The 15192-nt window shown below is 46.7% G+C and overlaps 1 protein-coding gene across 1 annotated transcript in view; it reads left to right on the top strand.

Annotated features, from left to right (window-relative positions):
* Positions 1-15192, top strand: part of Lmpt (four and a half LIM domains protein limpet) — a 467116-nt gene that overhangs the window by 270921 nt on the left and 181003 nt on the right. The gene's annotated exons all lie outside the window — the stretch shown is intronic.

Here is a 15192-nt window from a genome sequence, read left to right as displayed (position 1 = left end):
TGTGGAGGTGTGGAAGGTGTTGGGGTGTGGAGAGTGTTGTGGAGGTGTAGAGAGTGTTGTGGAGGTGTGGAGAGTGTTGTGGAGGTGTGGAGAGTGTTGTGGAGGTGTGGAAGGTGTTGAGGAGGTGTGGAGAGTGTTGTGGAGGTTTGGAAAGTGTTGTGGAGGTTTGGAGAGTGTTGTGGAGGTGTGGACAGGGTTGTGGAGGTGTGGACAGTGTTGTGGAGGTGTGGAGAGTGTTGTGGAGGTGTGTGTGAGTGTGTTGTGGAGGTGTGCGAGTGTTGTGGAGGTGTGTGAGTGTTGTGGAGGTATGGAGAGTGTTGTGGAGGTGTGTGGCAGTGTTGTGGAGGTGTGTGAGTGTTGTGGAGGTATGGAGAGTGTTGTGGAGGTGTGTGGCAGTGTTGTGGAGGTGTGTGAGTGTTGTGGAGGTATGGAGAGTGTTGTGGAGGTGTGTGGCAGTGTTGTGGAGGTATGGAGAGTGTTGTGGAGGTGTGTGGCAGTGTTGTGGAGGTGTGTGAGTGTTGTGGAGGAGTGGAGAGTGTTGTGGAGGTGTGTAGGGTGTTGTGGAGGTGTGGAGAGTGTTGTGGAGGTGTAGAGAGTGTTGTGGGGGTGTAGAGAGTGTTGTGGAGGTGTGGTAGGTGTTGTGGAGGTGTGGAAGGTGTTGTGGAGCTCTGGAGAGTGTTGTGGAGGTGTGAAAGGTGTTGTGGAGGTGTGGAGAGTGTTGTGGAGGTGTGGAGAGTGTTGTGCAGGTGTGAAGAGTGTTGTGGAGGTGTGTAGAGTGTTGTGGAGGTGTGGAGAGTGTTGTGGAGGTGTAGAGAGTGTTGTGGGGGTGTAGAGAGTGTTGTGGAGGTGTGGTAGGTGTTGTGGAGGTGTGGAGAGTGTTGTAGTGTGGAGAGCGTTGTGGAGGTGTAGAGAGTGTTGTGGAGGTGTGGAAAGTGTTGTGGAGGTGTGGAAGGTGTTGTGGAGGTGTACAGAGTGTTGTGGAGGTGTAGAGAGTGTTGTGGAGGTGTAGAGAGTGTTGTGGAGGTGTGTAGAGTGTTGTGGAGGTGTGTAGAGTGTTGTGGAGGTGTGTAGAGTGTTGTGGAGGTGTGGAGAGTGTTGTGGAGGTGTAGAGAGTGTTGTGGAGGTGGGTAGAGTGTTGTGGAGGTGGGGAGAGTGTTGTGAAGGTGTGTAGAGTGTTGTGGAGGTGTAGAGAGTGTTGTGGAGGTGGGTAGAGTGTTGTGGAGGTGGGGAGAGTGTTGTGAAGGTGTGTAGAGTGTTGTGGAGGTGTAGAGAGCGTTGTGGAGGTGTGTAGAGTGTTGTGGAGGTGTAGAGAGTGTTGTGGAGGTGTGTAGAGTGTTGTGGAGGTGTGGAGAGTGTTGTGGAGGTGTGGAGAGTGTTGTGGAGGTGTAGAGAGTGTTGTGGAGGTGTAGAGAGTGTTGTGGAGGTGTGGAGAGTGTTGTGGAGGTTGGAATGTGTTGTGGAGAGTGTTGTGGAGGTGTGGAGGGTGTTGTGGAGGTGTAGAGAGTGTTGTGGAGGTGTGGAGAGTGTTGTGGAGGTGTGGAGAGTGTTGTAGAGGTGTAGAGAGTGTTGTGGAGGTTGGAATGTGTTGTGGAGAGTGTTGTGGAGGTGTGGAGAGTATTGTGAAGGTTTGGAGAGTGTTGTGGAGGTGTGGAGAGTGTTGTGGAGGTGTGGAGAGTGTTGTGGAGGTGTAGAGAGTGTTGTGGGGGTGTGGAAGGTGTTGTGGAGGTGTAGAGAGTGTTGTGGGGGTGTGGAAGGTGTTGTGGAGGTGTGGAGAGTGTTGTGGAGGTGTAGAGAGTGTTGTGGAGGTGTGTAGAGTGTTGTGGAGGTGTGGAGAGTGTTGTGGAGGTGTGGAGAGTGTTGTGGAGGTGTGGAAAGTGTTGTGGAGGTGTGGAGAGAGTTGTGGGGGTGTGAAGAGTGTTGTGGAGGTGTGGAGAGTGTTGTGGAGGTGTGGAGAGTGTTGTGGAGGTGTAGAGAGTGTTGTGGGGGTGTGGAAGGTGTTGTGGAGGTGTGGAGAGTGTTGTGGAGGTGTAGAGAGTGTTGTGGAGGTGTGTAGAGTGTTGTGGAGGTGTGGAGAGTGTTGTGAAGGTGTGTAGAGTGTTGTGGAGGTGTAGAGAGTGTTGTGGAGGTGTGTAGTGTTGTGGAGGTGTGGAGAGTGTTGTGAAGGTGTGTAGAGTGTTGTGGAGGTGTAGAGAGTGTTGTGGAGGTGTGTAGAGTGTTGTGGAGGTGTAGAGAGTGTTGTGGAGGTGTGTAGAGTGTTGTGGAGATGTAGAGAGTGTTGTGGAGGTGTGTAGAGTGTTGTGGAGGTGTAGAGAGTGTTGTGGAGGTGTGGAAAGTGTTGTGAAGGTGTGTAGAGTGTTGTGGAGGTGTAGAGAGTGTTGTGGAGGTGTGTAGAGTGTTGTGGAGGTGTAGAGAGTGTTGTGGAGGTTGGAATGTGTTGTGGATGTGTGGAGAGTGTTGTGGAGGTGTTGATTGTGTTGTGGAGGTGTGGAAAGTGTTGTGGAGGTGTAGAGAGTGTTGTGGAGGTGTAGAGAGTGTTGTGGAGGTGTGGAGAGTGTTGTGGAGGTGTGGAGAGTGTTGTGGAGGTGTGGAGAGTGTTGTGAAGGTGTGTAGAGTGTTGTGGAGGTGTAGAGAGTGTTGTGGAGGTGTGTAGAGTGTTGTGGAGGTGTGGAGAGTGTTGTGAAGGTGTGTAGAGTGTTGTGGAGGTGTAGAGAGTGTTGTGGAGGTGTGGAAAGTGTTGTGGAGGTGTAGAGAGTGTTGTGGAGGTGTAGAGAGTGTTGTGGAGGTGTGGAGAGTGTTGTGGAGGTGTAGAGAGTGTTGTGGAGGTTGGAATGTGTTGTGGATGTGTGGAGAGTGTTGTGGAGGTGTTGATTGTGTTGTGGAGGTGTGGAAAGTGTTGTGGAGGTGTAGAGAGTGTTGTGGAGGTGTAGAGAGTGTTGTGGAGGTGTGGAGAGTGTTGTGGAGGTGTGGAGAGTGTTGTGGAGGTGTAGAGAGTGTTGTGGAGGTTGGAATGTGTTGTGGAGGGTGTTGTGGAGGTGTAGAGGGTGTTGTGGAGGTGTGGAGAGTGTTGTGAAGGTTTGGAGAGTGTTGTGGAGGTGTGGAGAGTGTTGTGGAGGTGTGGAGAGTGTTGTAGAGGTGTAGAGAGTGTTGTGGAGGTTGGAATGTGTTGTGGATGTGTGGAGAGTGTTGTGGAGGTGTTGATTGTGTTGTGGAGGTGTGGAGGGTGTTGTGGAGGTGTGGAGAGTGTTGTGGAGGTTGGAATGTGTTGTTAATGTGTGGAGAGTGTTGTGGAGGTGTGGAGGGTGTTGTGGAGGTGTGGAGAGTGTTGTGGAGGTGTGGAGGGTGTTGTGGAGGTGTAAAGAGTGTTGTGGAGGTGTGGAGGGTGTTGTGGAGGTGTAGAGGGTGTTGTGGAGGTGTGGAGAGTGTTGTGAAGGTTTGGAGAGTGTTGTGGAGGTGTGGAGAGTGTTGTGGAGGTTGGAATGTGTTGTGGATGTGTGGAGAGTGTTGTGGAGGTGTGGAGGGTGTTGTGGAGGTGTGGAGAGTGTTGTGGAGGTGTGGAGGGTGTTGTGGACGTGTAAAGAGTGTTGTGGAGGTGTGGAGAGTGTTGTGGGGGTGTGGAGGGTGTTGTGGAGGTGTGGAGGGTGTTGTGGAAGTGTGTAGGGTGTTGTGGAGGTGTGGAGGGTGTTGTGGAGGTGTAAAGAGTGTTGTGGAGGTGTGCATGGTGTTGTGGAGGTGTGCAGGGTGTTGTAGAGGTGTGGAGGGTGTTGTGGAGGTGTGTAGGGTGTTGTGGAGGTGTGGAGGGTGTTGTGGAGGTGTGGAGGGTGTTGTGGAGGTGTGGAGGGTGTTGTGGAGGTGTGGAGGGTGTTGTGGAGGTGTGGAGGTGTGGAGAGTGTTGTGGAGGTGTGGAGAGTGTTGTGGAGGTGTGGAGGGTGTTGTGGAGGTGTGGAGAGTGTTGTGGAGGTGTAAAGAGTGTTGTGGAGGTGTGGAGGGTGTTGTGGAGGTGTGTAGAGTGTTGTGGAGGTGTGGAGAGTGTTGTGGAGGTGTGGAGGGTGTTGTGGAGGTGTGGAGAGTGTTGTGGAGGTGTGGAGAGTGTTGTGGAGGTGTGGAGGGTGTTGTGGAGGTGTGGAGAGTGTTGTGGAGGTGTAAAGAGTGTTGTGGAGGTGTGGAGGGTGTTGTGGAGGTGTGGAGAGTGTTGTGGAGGTGTGGAGGTGTGGAGTTTGTTGTGGAGGGTGTTGTGGAGGGTGTTGTGGAGGTGTGGAGGGTGTTGTGGAGGTGTGGAAGTCTCTGCCAAGCCGAGTCATCGAGGCTAACACCTCACAGCAAGCTTTAAAAATATCTGCGACAAATATATGAGTGAGAAGACTTGGATTAAACAAGCTGGAGCCCAGCAGGTGCCAGCACAGCTGTTTGGAAAACACATGTCAACATCCACTTTCTCATATGTTGTAACATTAATCTGGTTGTCTTGTTATCCCCTGGTTGTCTTCAAGACCCCTGGTTGTCTTCAAGACCCCTGGTTGTCTTCAAGACCCCTGGTTGTCTTGTAGACCCCTGGTTGTCTTCAAGATCCCTGGTTGTCTTCAAGACCCCTGGTTGTCTTCAAGACTCCTGGTTGTCTTCAAGACTCCTGGTTGTCTTCAAGACCCCTGGTTGTCTTGTAGACCCCTGGTTGTCTTCAAGACTCCTGGTTGTCTTCAAGACTCCTGGTTGTCTTCAAGACTCCTGGTTGTCTTCAAGACTCCTGGTTGTCTTGTAGACCCCTGGTTGTCTTCAAGACCCCTGGTTGTCTTCAAGACTCCTGGTTGTCTTCAAGACTCCTGGTTGTCTTCAAGACCCCTGGTTGTCTTCAAGACTCCTGGTTGTCTTCAAGATCCCTGGTTGTCTTCAAGACCCCTGGTTGTCTTCAAGACTCCTGGTTGTCTTCAAGACCCCTGGTTGTCTTCAAGACCCCTGGTTGTCTTCAAGACTCCTGGTTGTCTTCAAGACTCCTGGTTGTCTTCAAGACTCCTGGTTGTCTTCAAGACCCCTGGTTGTCTTCAAGACTCCTGGTTGTCTTCAAGACCCCTGGTTGTCTTCAAGACTCCTGGTTGTCTTCAAGACTCCTGGTTGTCTTCAAGACTCCTGGTTGTCTTCAAGACCCCTGGTTGTCTTCAAGACTCCTGGTTGTCTTCAAGACTCCTGGTTGTCTTCAAGACCCCTGGTTGTCTTCAAGACCCCTGGTTGTCTTCAAGACTCCTGGTTGTCTTCAAGACTCCTGGTTGTCTTCAAGACTCCTGGTTGTCTTCAAGACTCCTGGTTGTCTTCAAGACCCCTGGTTGTCTTCAAGACCCCTGGTTGTCTTCAAGACCCCTGGTTGTCTTCAAGACCCCTGGTTGTCTTCAAGACCCTTGGTTGTCTTCAAGACTTCTGATTGTCTTCGAGACCCCTTGTTGTCTTCAAGATCCCTGGGTGTCTTCAAGACCCCTGGCTGTCTTCAAGACCCCTGGCTGCCTTGAAGACCCCTGATTGTCTTCAATCTCCTGGCTGTCTTCAAGACCCCTGGGTGTCTTCAAGACCCCTGGTTGTCTTCATGATCCCTGGTTGTCTTCAAGACCCCTGGTTGTCTTCAAGACTCCTGGTTGTCTTCAAGACCCCTGGTTGTCTTCAAGACTCCTGATTGTCTTCAAGACCCCTGATTGTTTTCAAGACTCCTGGCTGTCTTCAAGACCCCTGGTTGTCTTCAAGACCCCTGGTTGTCTTCAAGACCCCTTGTTGTCTTCAAGACCCCTGGTTGTCTTCAAGACCCCTGATTGTCTTCAAGATCCCTGGTTGTCTTCAAGACTCCTGGTTGTCTTCAAGACTCCTGGTTGTCTTCAAGACTCATGGTTGTCTTCAAGACCCCTGATTGTCTTTAAGACCCCTGATTGTCTTCAAGACTCCTGGTTGTCTTCAAGACCCCTGGTTGTCTTCAAGACCCCTGGTTGTCTTCAAGACCCCTGGTTGTCTTCAAGACCCCTGGTTGTCTTCAAGATTGAGCTGGACAGATACCTCAAGTCAGTCCCTGATCAACCCGGCCGTAGTTCCTACGCTGGACTACGTGTTGCCAGCAGTAACAGCCTAGTTGTTCAGACTCAGACCTCTACAACGCAACTATAATCAAAGATTTGTTAAGTTATACCATGAATTAAGATCATAGTAATTATTAGCGTTCCTTAAGTTCAAACAACGAACATTTCTTCCCGCCAAAAATCTGAGCTACCTTCGCGCCAAAAATTTATTCACCGATGCTTATTTTGCTCTGAAATCATAATTTCGCGAATGTTTATTTGCAAAATAATTATTTAATGGTTATATTCGCAGTAAAATTAGCGGCTGATGTTGCATTTCCCGCCAAATTTTTGAGTTAGCGCATGTTTAGCGTTAAAATTTATGTTGGCGATTGGTTTCCGCTAAATTTAGCACCTAATTTCCCGCGGAAAAGTTGTAAACAAGTGCTGCTTTCCCGCCAAAGTTGCGTCAGCTGACCCTTATTTTCCTTCCTGAGTTGCTTATTAATTTCCAACTGATTTTCCCGCCAAAACTATCAGCTGATTTTCCCTCCAAAACTATCAGCTGATTTTTCCGCCAAAACTACCAGCTGATTTTCCCGCCCAAACTCTCAGTTGATTTTCCCGCCAAAACTATCAGCTGATTTTCCCGCCAAAACTATCAGCTGATTTTCCCGCCAAAACTATCAGCTGATTTTCCCGCCAAAACTATCGGCTGATTTTCCTTCCAAAAACCACCAGCTGATTTTCCCGCCAAAACTATCAGTTGATTTTCCCGCCAAAACTATCAGCTGATTTTCCCGCCAAAACTATCAGCTGATTTTCCCGCCAAAACTATCGGCTGATTTTCCTTCCAAAAACCACCAGCTGATTTTCCCGCCCAAACTCTCAGTTGATTTTCCCGCCAAAACTATCAGTTGATTTTCCCGCCAAAACTATCAGCTGATTTTCCCGCCAAAACTATCAGCTGATTTTCCCGCCAAAACTATCGGCTGATTTTCCTTCCAAAAACCACCAGCTGATTTTCCCGCCAAAACTATCAGTTGATTTTCCCGCCAAAACTATCAGCTGATTTTCCCGCCCAAACTCTCAGTTGATTTTCCCGCCAAAACTATCAGTTGATTTTCCCGCCAAAACTATCAGCTGATTTTCCCGCCAAAACTATCAGCTGATTTTCCCGCCAAAACTACCAGCTGATTTTCCCGCCAATACTATCAGCTGATTTTCCCGCTAAAACCACCAGCTGATTTTTCCCGCTAAAACCACCAGCTGATTTTACCGCCAAAACCACCAGCTGATTTTCCCGCTAAAACCACCAGCTAATTTTCCCGCCAAAACCACCAGCTGATTTTCCCGCCAAAACCACCAGCTGATTTTCCCGCCAAAACCACCAGTTGATTTTCCCGCCAAAGCTAACAGCTGATTTTCCCGCCAAAACCACCAGCTGATTTTCCCCCCAAAACCACCAGCTGATTTTCCCGCCAAAACTACCAGTTGATTTTCCCGCCAAAACTAACAGCTGATTTTCCCGCCAAAACCACCAGCTGATTTTCCCGCCAAAACCACCAGCTGATTTTCCCCCCCAAACCCACCAGCTGATTTTCCCGCCAAAACCACCAGCTGATTTTCCCGCCAAAACCACCAGCTGATTTTCCCGCCAAAACCACCAGCTGATTTTCCCGCCAAAACCACCAGCTGATTTTCCCGCCAAAACCACCAGCTGATTTTCCCGCCAAAACTACCAGTTGATTTTCCCGCCAAAACTAACAGCTGATTTTCCCGCCAAAACCACCAGCTGATTTTCCCGCCAAAACTAACAGCTGATTTTCCCGCCAAAACCACCAGCTGATTTTCCCGCCAAACTACCAGCATGTTACACTTGCTGAAGAATGGATCACGTGTACAACATTTGTGTGTCTTGTGGAAACGTTCAGCAAGTGGCTTCCTCAGTCCATTACAGAGGAGAAAGATGGACGATGAGATGATTGAGGTAATCAGTCCGTCAACCTGGAACTGACGTGTTCACTCCGTCACTGTGTACTATCACACTCAAGTTTCTTGTGGCAGCAACAACAGTAACAACGACAGCCATAGTAACAGTAGCAACAGTAACAGCAGCAACAGTAACAACGACAGCCATAGTAACAGTAGCAACAGTAACAGCAGCAACAGTAACAACGACAGCCATAGTAACAGTAGCAACAGTAACAGCAGCAACAGTAACAACGACAGCCATAGTAACAGTAGCAACAGTAACAGCAACAACAGTAACAACGACAGCCATAGTAACAGTAGCAACAGTAACAGCAGCAACAGTAACAACGACAGCCATAGTAACAGTAGCAACAGTAACAGCAACAACAGTAACAACGACAGCCATAGTAACAGTAGCAACAGTAACAGCAGCAACAGTAACAACGACAGCCATAGTAACAGTAGCAACAGTAACAGCAGCAACAGTAACAACGACAGCCATAGTAACAGTAGCAACAGTAACAGCAGCAACAGTAACGACGACAGCCATAGTAACAGTAGCAACAGTAACAGCAACAACAGTAACAACGACAGCCATAGTAACAGTAGCAACAGTAACAGCAGCAACAGTAACAACGACAGCCATAGTAACAGTAGCAACAGTAACAGCAACAACAGTAACAACGACAGCCATAGTAACAGTAGCAACAATAACAGCAGCAACAGTAACAACGACAGCCATAGTAACAGTAGCAACAGTAACAGCAGCAACAGTAACAACGACAGCCATAGTAACAGTAGCAACAGTAACAGCAGCAACAGTAACGACGACAGCCATAGTAACAGTAGCAACAGTAACAGCAGCAACAGTAACAACGACAGCCATAGTAACAGTAGCAACAGTAACAGCAGCAACAGTAACAACGACAGCCATAGTAACAGTAGCAACAGTAACAGCAGCAACAGTAACAACGACAGCCATAGTAACAGTAGCAACAGTAACAGCAGCAACAGTAACGACAGCCATAGTAACAGTAGCAACAGTAACAGCAGCAACAGTAACAACGACAGCCATAGTAACAGTAGCAACAGTAACAGCAGCAACAGTAACGACGACAGCCATAGTAACAGTAGCAACAGTAACAGCAGCAACAGTAACGACGACAGCCATAGTAACAGTAGCAACAGTAACAGCAGCAACAGTAACAACGACAGCCATAGTAACAGTAGGAACAGTAACAGCAGCAACAGTAACAACAACAGCCATAGTAACAGTAGCAACAGTAACAGCAGCAACAGTAACGACGACAGCCATAGTAACACCAGCAACAGTAACAGCAGCAACAGTAACAACGACAGCCATAGTAACAGTAGCAACAGTAACAGCAGCAACAGTAACAACGACAGCCATAGTAACAGTAGCAACAGTAACAGCAGCAACAGTAACAACGACAGCCATAGTAACAGTAGCAACAGTAACAGCAGCAACAGTAACAACGACATCCATAGTAACAGTAGCAACAGTAACAGCAGCAACAGTAACAACGACAGCCATAGTAACAGTAGCAACAGTAACAGCAGCAACAGTAACAGCAGCAACAGTAACAACGACAGCCATAGTAACAGTAGCAACAGTAACAGCAGCAACAGTAACAACGACAGCCATAGTAACAGTAGCAACAGTAACAGCAGCAACAGTAACAACGACAGCCATAGTAACAGTAGCAACAGTAACAGCAGCAACAGTAACAGCAGCAACAGTAACAACGACAGCCATAGTAACAGTAGCAACAGTAACAGCAGCAACAGTAACAGCAGCAACAGTAACAACGACAGCCATAGTAACAGTAGCAACAGTAACAGCAGCAACAGTAACAGCAGCAACAGTAACAACGACAGCCATAGTAACAGTAGCAACAGTAACAGCAGCAACAGTAACAACGACAGCCATAGTAACAGTAGCAACAGTAACAGCAGCAACAGTAACAGCAGCAACAGTAACAACGACAGCCATAGTAACAGTAGCAACAGTAACAACGACAGCCATAGTAACACCAGCAACAGTAACAGCAGCAACAGTAACAACAGCCATAGTAACAGTAGCAACAGTAACAGCAGCAACAATAACAACGACAGCCATAGTAACAGTAGCAACAGTAACAGCAGCAACAGTAACAACGACAGCCATAGTAACAGTAGCAACAGTAACAGCAGCAACAATAACAACGACAGCCATAGTAACAGTAGCAACAGTAACAGCAGCAACAGTAACAACGACAGCCATAGTAACAGTAGCAACAGTAACAGCAGCAACAATAACAACGACAGCCATAGTAACAGTAGCAACAGTAACAGCAGCAACAATAACAACGACAGCCATAGTAACAGTAGCAACAGTAACAGCAGCAACAGTAACAACGACAGCCATAGTAACAGTAGCAACAGTAACAGCAGCAACAATAACAACGACAGCCATAGTAACAGTAGCAACAGTAACAGCAGCAACAATAACAACGACAGCCATAGTAACAGTAGCAACAGTAACAGCAGCAACAGTAACAACGACAGCCATAGTAACAGTAGCAACAGTAACAGCAGCAACAGTAACAACGACAGCCATAGTAACAGTAGCAACAGTAACAGCAGCAACAGTAACAACGACAGCCATAGTAACAGTAGCAACAGTAACAGCAGCAACAGTAACAACAGCCATAGTAACAGTAGCAACAGTAACAGCAGCAACAGTAACAACGACAGCCATAGTAACAGTAGCAACAGTAACAGCAGCAACAATAACAACGACAGCCATAGTAACACCAGCAACAGTAACAGCAGCAACGACAGCCATATAGTAGCAACACCAGCAACAGTAACAGCAGCAACAGTAACAACAGCAACATAGTAACAGTAGCAACAGTAACAGCAGCAACAGTAACAACGACAGCCATAGTAACAGTAGCAACAGTAACAGCAGCAACAGTAACAACGACAGCCATAGTAACAGTAGCAACAGTAACAGCAGCAACAGTAACAACGACAGCCATAGTAACAGTAGCAACAGTAACAGCAGCAACAGTAACAACGACAGCCATAGTAACAGTAGCAACAGTAACAGCAGCAACAGTAACAACGACAGCCATAGTAACAGTAGCAACAGTAACAGCAGCAACAGTAACAACGACAGCCATAGTAACAGTAGCAACAGTAACAGCAGCAACAGTAACAACGACAGCCATAGTAACAGTAGCAACAGTAACAGCAGCAACAGTAACAACGACAGCCATAGTAACAGTAGCAACAGTAACAGCAGCAACAGTAACGACGACAGCCATTGTAACAGTAGCAACAGTAACAGCAGCAACAGTAACGACGACAGCCATAGTAACAGTAGCAACAGTAACAGCAGCAACAGTAACAACGACAGCCATAGTAACAGTAGGAACAGTAACAGCAGCAACAGTAACAACAACAGCCATAGTAACAGTAGCAACAGTAACAGCAGCAACAGTAACGACGACAGCCATAGTAACACCAGCAACAGTAACAGCAGCAACAGTAACAACGACAGCCATAGTAACAGTAGCAACAGTAACAGCAGCAACAGTAACAACGACAGCCATAGTAACAGTAGCAACAGTAACAGCAGCAACAGTAACAACGACAGCCATAGTAACAGTAGCAACAGTAACAGCAGCAACAGTAACAACGACATCCATAGTAACAGTAGCAACAGTAACAGCAGCAACAGTAACAACGACAGCCATAGTAACAGTAGCAACAGTAACAGCAGCAACAGTAACAGCAGCAACAGTAACAACGACAGCCATAGTAACAGTAGCAACAGTAACAGCAGCAACAGTAACAACGACAGCCATAGTAACAGTAGCAACAGTAACAGCAGCAACAGTAACAACGACAGCCATAGTAACAGTAGCAACAGTAACAGCAGCAACAGTAACAGCAGCAACAGTAACAACGACAGCCATAGTAACAGTAGCAACAGTAACAGCAGCAACAGTAACAGCAGCAACAGTAACAACGACAGCCATAGTAACAGTAGCAACAGTAACAGCAGCAACAGTAACAACGACAGCCATAGTAACAGTAGCAACAGTAACAGCAGCAACAGTAACAGCAGCAACAGTAACAACGACAGCCATAGTAACAGTAGCAACAGTAACAACGACAGCCATAGTAACACCAGCAACAGTAACAGCAGCAACAGTAACAACAGCCATAGTAACAGTAGCAACAGTAACAGCAGCAACAATAACAACGACAGCCATAGTAACAGTAGCAACAGTAACAGCAGCAACAGTAACAACGACAGCCATAGTAACAGTAGCAACAGTAACAGCAGCAACAATAACAACGACAGCCATAGTAACAGTAGCAACAGTAACAGCAGCAACAGTAACAACGACAGCCATAGTAACAGTAGCAACAGTAACAGCAGCAACAGTAACAACGACAGCCATAGTAACAGTAGCAACAGTAACAGCAGCAACAATAACAACGACAGCCATAGTAACAGTAGCAACAGTAACAGCAGCAACAGTAACAACGACAGCCATAGTAACAGTAGCAACAGTAACAGCAGCAACAATAACAACGACAGCCATAGTAACAGTAGCAACAGTAACAGCAGCAACAGTAACAACGACAGCCATAGTAACAGTAGCAACAGTAACAGCAGCAACAATAACAACGACAGCCATAGTAACAGTAGCAACAGTAACAGCAGCAACAATAACAACGACAGCCATAGTAACAGTAGCAACAGTAACAGCAGCAACAGTAACAACGACAGCCATAGTAACAGTAGCAACAGTAACAGCAGCAACAGTAACAACGACAGCCATAGTAACAGTAGCAACAGTAACAGCAGCAACAATAACAACGACAGCCATAGTAACAGTAGCAACAGTAACAGCAGCAACAGTAACAACAGCCATAGTAACAGTAGCAACAGTAACAGCAGCAACAGTAACAACAGCCATAGTAACAGTAGCAACAGTAACAGCAGCAACAGTAACAACGACAGCCATAGTAACAGTAGCAACAGTAACAGCAGCAACAGTAACAACGACAGCCATAGTAACAGTAGCAACAGTAACAGCAGCAACAGTAACAACGACAGCCATAGTAACAGTAGCAACAGTAACAGCAGCAACAGTAACAACGACAGCCATAGTAACAGTAGCAACAGTAACAGCAGCAACAGTAACAACGACAGCCATAGTAACAGTAGCAACAGTAACAGCAACAACAGTAACAACGACAGCCATAGCAACAGTAGCAACAGTAACAGCAGCAACAGTAACAACGACAGCCATAGTAACAGTAGCAACAGTAACAGCAGCAACAGTAACAGCAGCAACAGTAACAACGACAGCCATAGTAACAGTAGCAACAGTAACAGCAGCAACAGTAACAACGACAGCCATAGTAACAGTAGCAACAGTAACAGCAGCAACAGTAACAACGACAGCCATAGTAACAGCAACAGTAACAGCAGCAGTAACAGTAACAGCAGTAACAGTAACAGTAACAGTTCCTGTGTGTAGGTGGTAAGTTACTGTGTGTAGGTGGTAAGTTACTGTGTGTAGGTGGTAAGTTACTGTGTGTAGGTGGTAAGTTACTGTGTGTAGGTGGTAAGTTACTGTGTGTAGGTGGTAAGTTACTGTGTGTAGGTGGTAAGTTACTGTGTGTATGTGGTAAGTTAGTGTGTGTAGGTGGTAAGTTACTGTGTGTAGGTGGTAAGTTACTGTGTGTAGGTGGTAAGTTCCTGTGTGTAGGTGGTAAGTTACTGTATGTAGGTGGTAAGTTACTGTGTGTAGGTGGTAAGTTCCTGTGTGTAGGTGGTAAGTTACTGTATGTAGGTGGTAAGTTACTGTGTGTAGGTGGTAAGTTCCTGTGTGTAGGTGGTAAGTTACTGTATGTAGGTGGTAAGTTACTGTGTGTAGGTGGTAAGTTACTGTGTGTAGGTGGTAAGTTACTGTTTGTAGGTGGGAAGTTATGTGTAGGTGGTAAGTTAGTGTGTAGGTGGTAAGTTACTGTGTGTAGGTAGTAAGTTACTGTTTGTAGGTGGGAAGTTATGTGTAGGTGGTAAGTTAGTGTGTAGGTGGTAAGTTACTGTGTGTAGGTAGTAAGTTACTGTTTGTAGGTGGGAAGTTATGTGTAGGTGGTAAGTTAGTGTGTAGGTGGTAAGTTACTGTGTGTAGGTAGTAAGTTACTGTTTGTAGGTGGGAAGTTATGTGTAGGTGGTAAGTTAGTGTGTAGGTGGTAAGTTACTGTGTGTAGGTAGTAAGTTACTGTTTGTAGGTTTGAAGTTATGTGTAGGTGGTAAGTTAGTGTGTAGGTGGTAAGTTACTGTTTGTAGGTGGGAAGTTATGTGTAGGTGGTAAGTTACTGTGTGTAGGTGGTAAGTTACTGTTTGTAGGTGGGAAGTTATGTGTAGGTGGTAAGTTAGTGTGTAGGTGGTAAGTTACTGTTTGTAGGTGGGAAGTTAGTGTGTGTAGGTAGTAAGTTACTGTTTGTAGGTGGGAAGTTATGTGTAGGTGGTAAGTTAGTGTGTAGGTGGTAAGTTACTGTTTGTAGGTGGGAAGTTATGTGTAGGTGGTAAGTTAGTGTGTAGGTGGTAAGTTACTGTTTATAGGTGGGAAGTTATGTGTAGGTGGTAAGTTAGTGTGTAGGTGGTAAGTTAGTGTGTGTAGGTGGTAAGGTACTGTGTGTAGGTAGTAAGTTACTGTTTGTAGGTGGGAAGTTATGTGTAGGTGGTAAGTTAGTGTGTAGGTGGTAAGTTAGTGTGTGTAGGTAGTAAGTTACTGTTTGTAGGTGGGAAGTTATGTGTAGGTGGTAAGTTAGTGTGTAGGTGGTAAGTTACTGTTTGTAGGTGGGAAGTTATGTGTAGGTGGTAAGTTACTGTGTGTAGGTGGTAAGTTACTGTTTGTAGGTGGGAAGTTATGTGTAGGTGGTAAGTTAGTGTGTAGGTGGTAAGTTACTGTTTGTAGGTGGGAAGTTATGTGTAGGTGGTAAGTTAGTGTGTAGGTGGTAAGTTACTGTTTGTAGGTGGGAAGTTATGTGTAGGTGGTAAGTTACTGTGTGTAGGTGGTAAGTTACTGTTTGTAGGTGGGAAGTTATGTGTAGGTGGTAAGTTAGTGTGTAGGTGGTAAGTTACTGTTTGTAGGTGGGA

Source organism: Cherax quadricarinatus, chromosome 98, assembly GCF_038502225.1.
Source record: "Cherax quadricarinatus isolate ZL_2023a chromosome 98, ASM3850222v1, whole genome shotgun sequence".
Classification (NCBI taxonomy): Eukaryota; Metazoa; Arthropoda; class Malacostraca; order Decapoda; family Parastacidae; genus Cherax; species Cherax quadricarinatus.
Note: the sequence above shows the minus strand (reverse complement) of the source record. Positions and strands in the feature narration are given on the sequence as shown.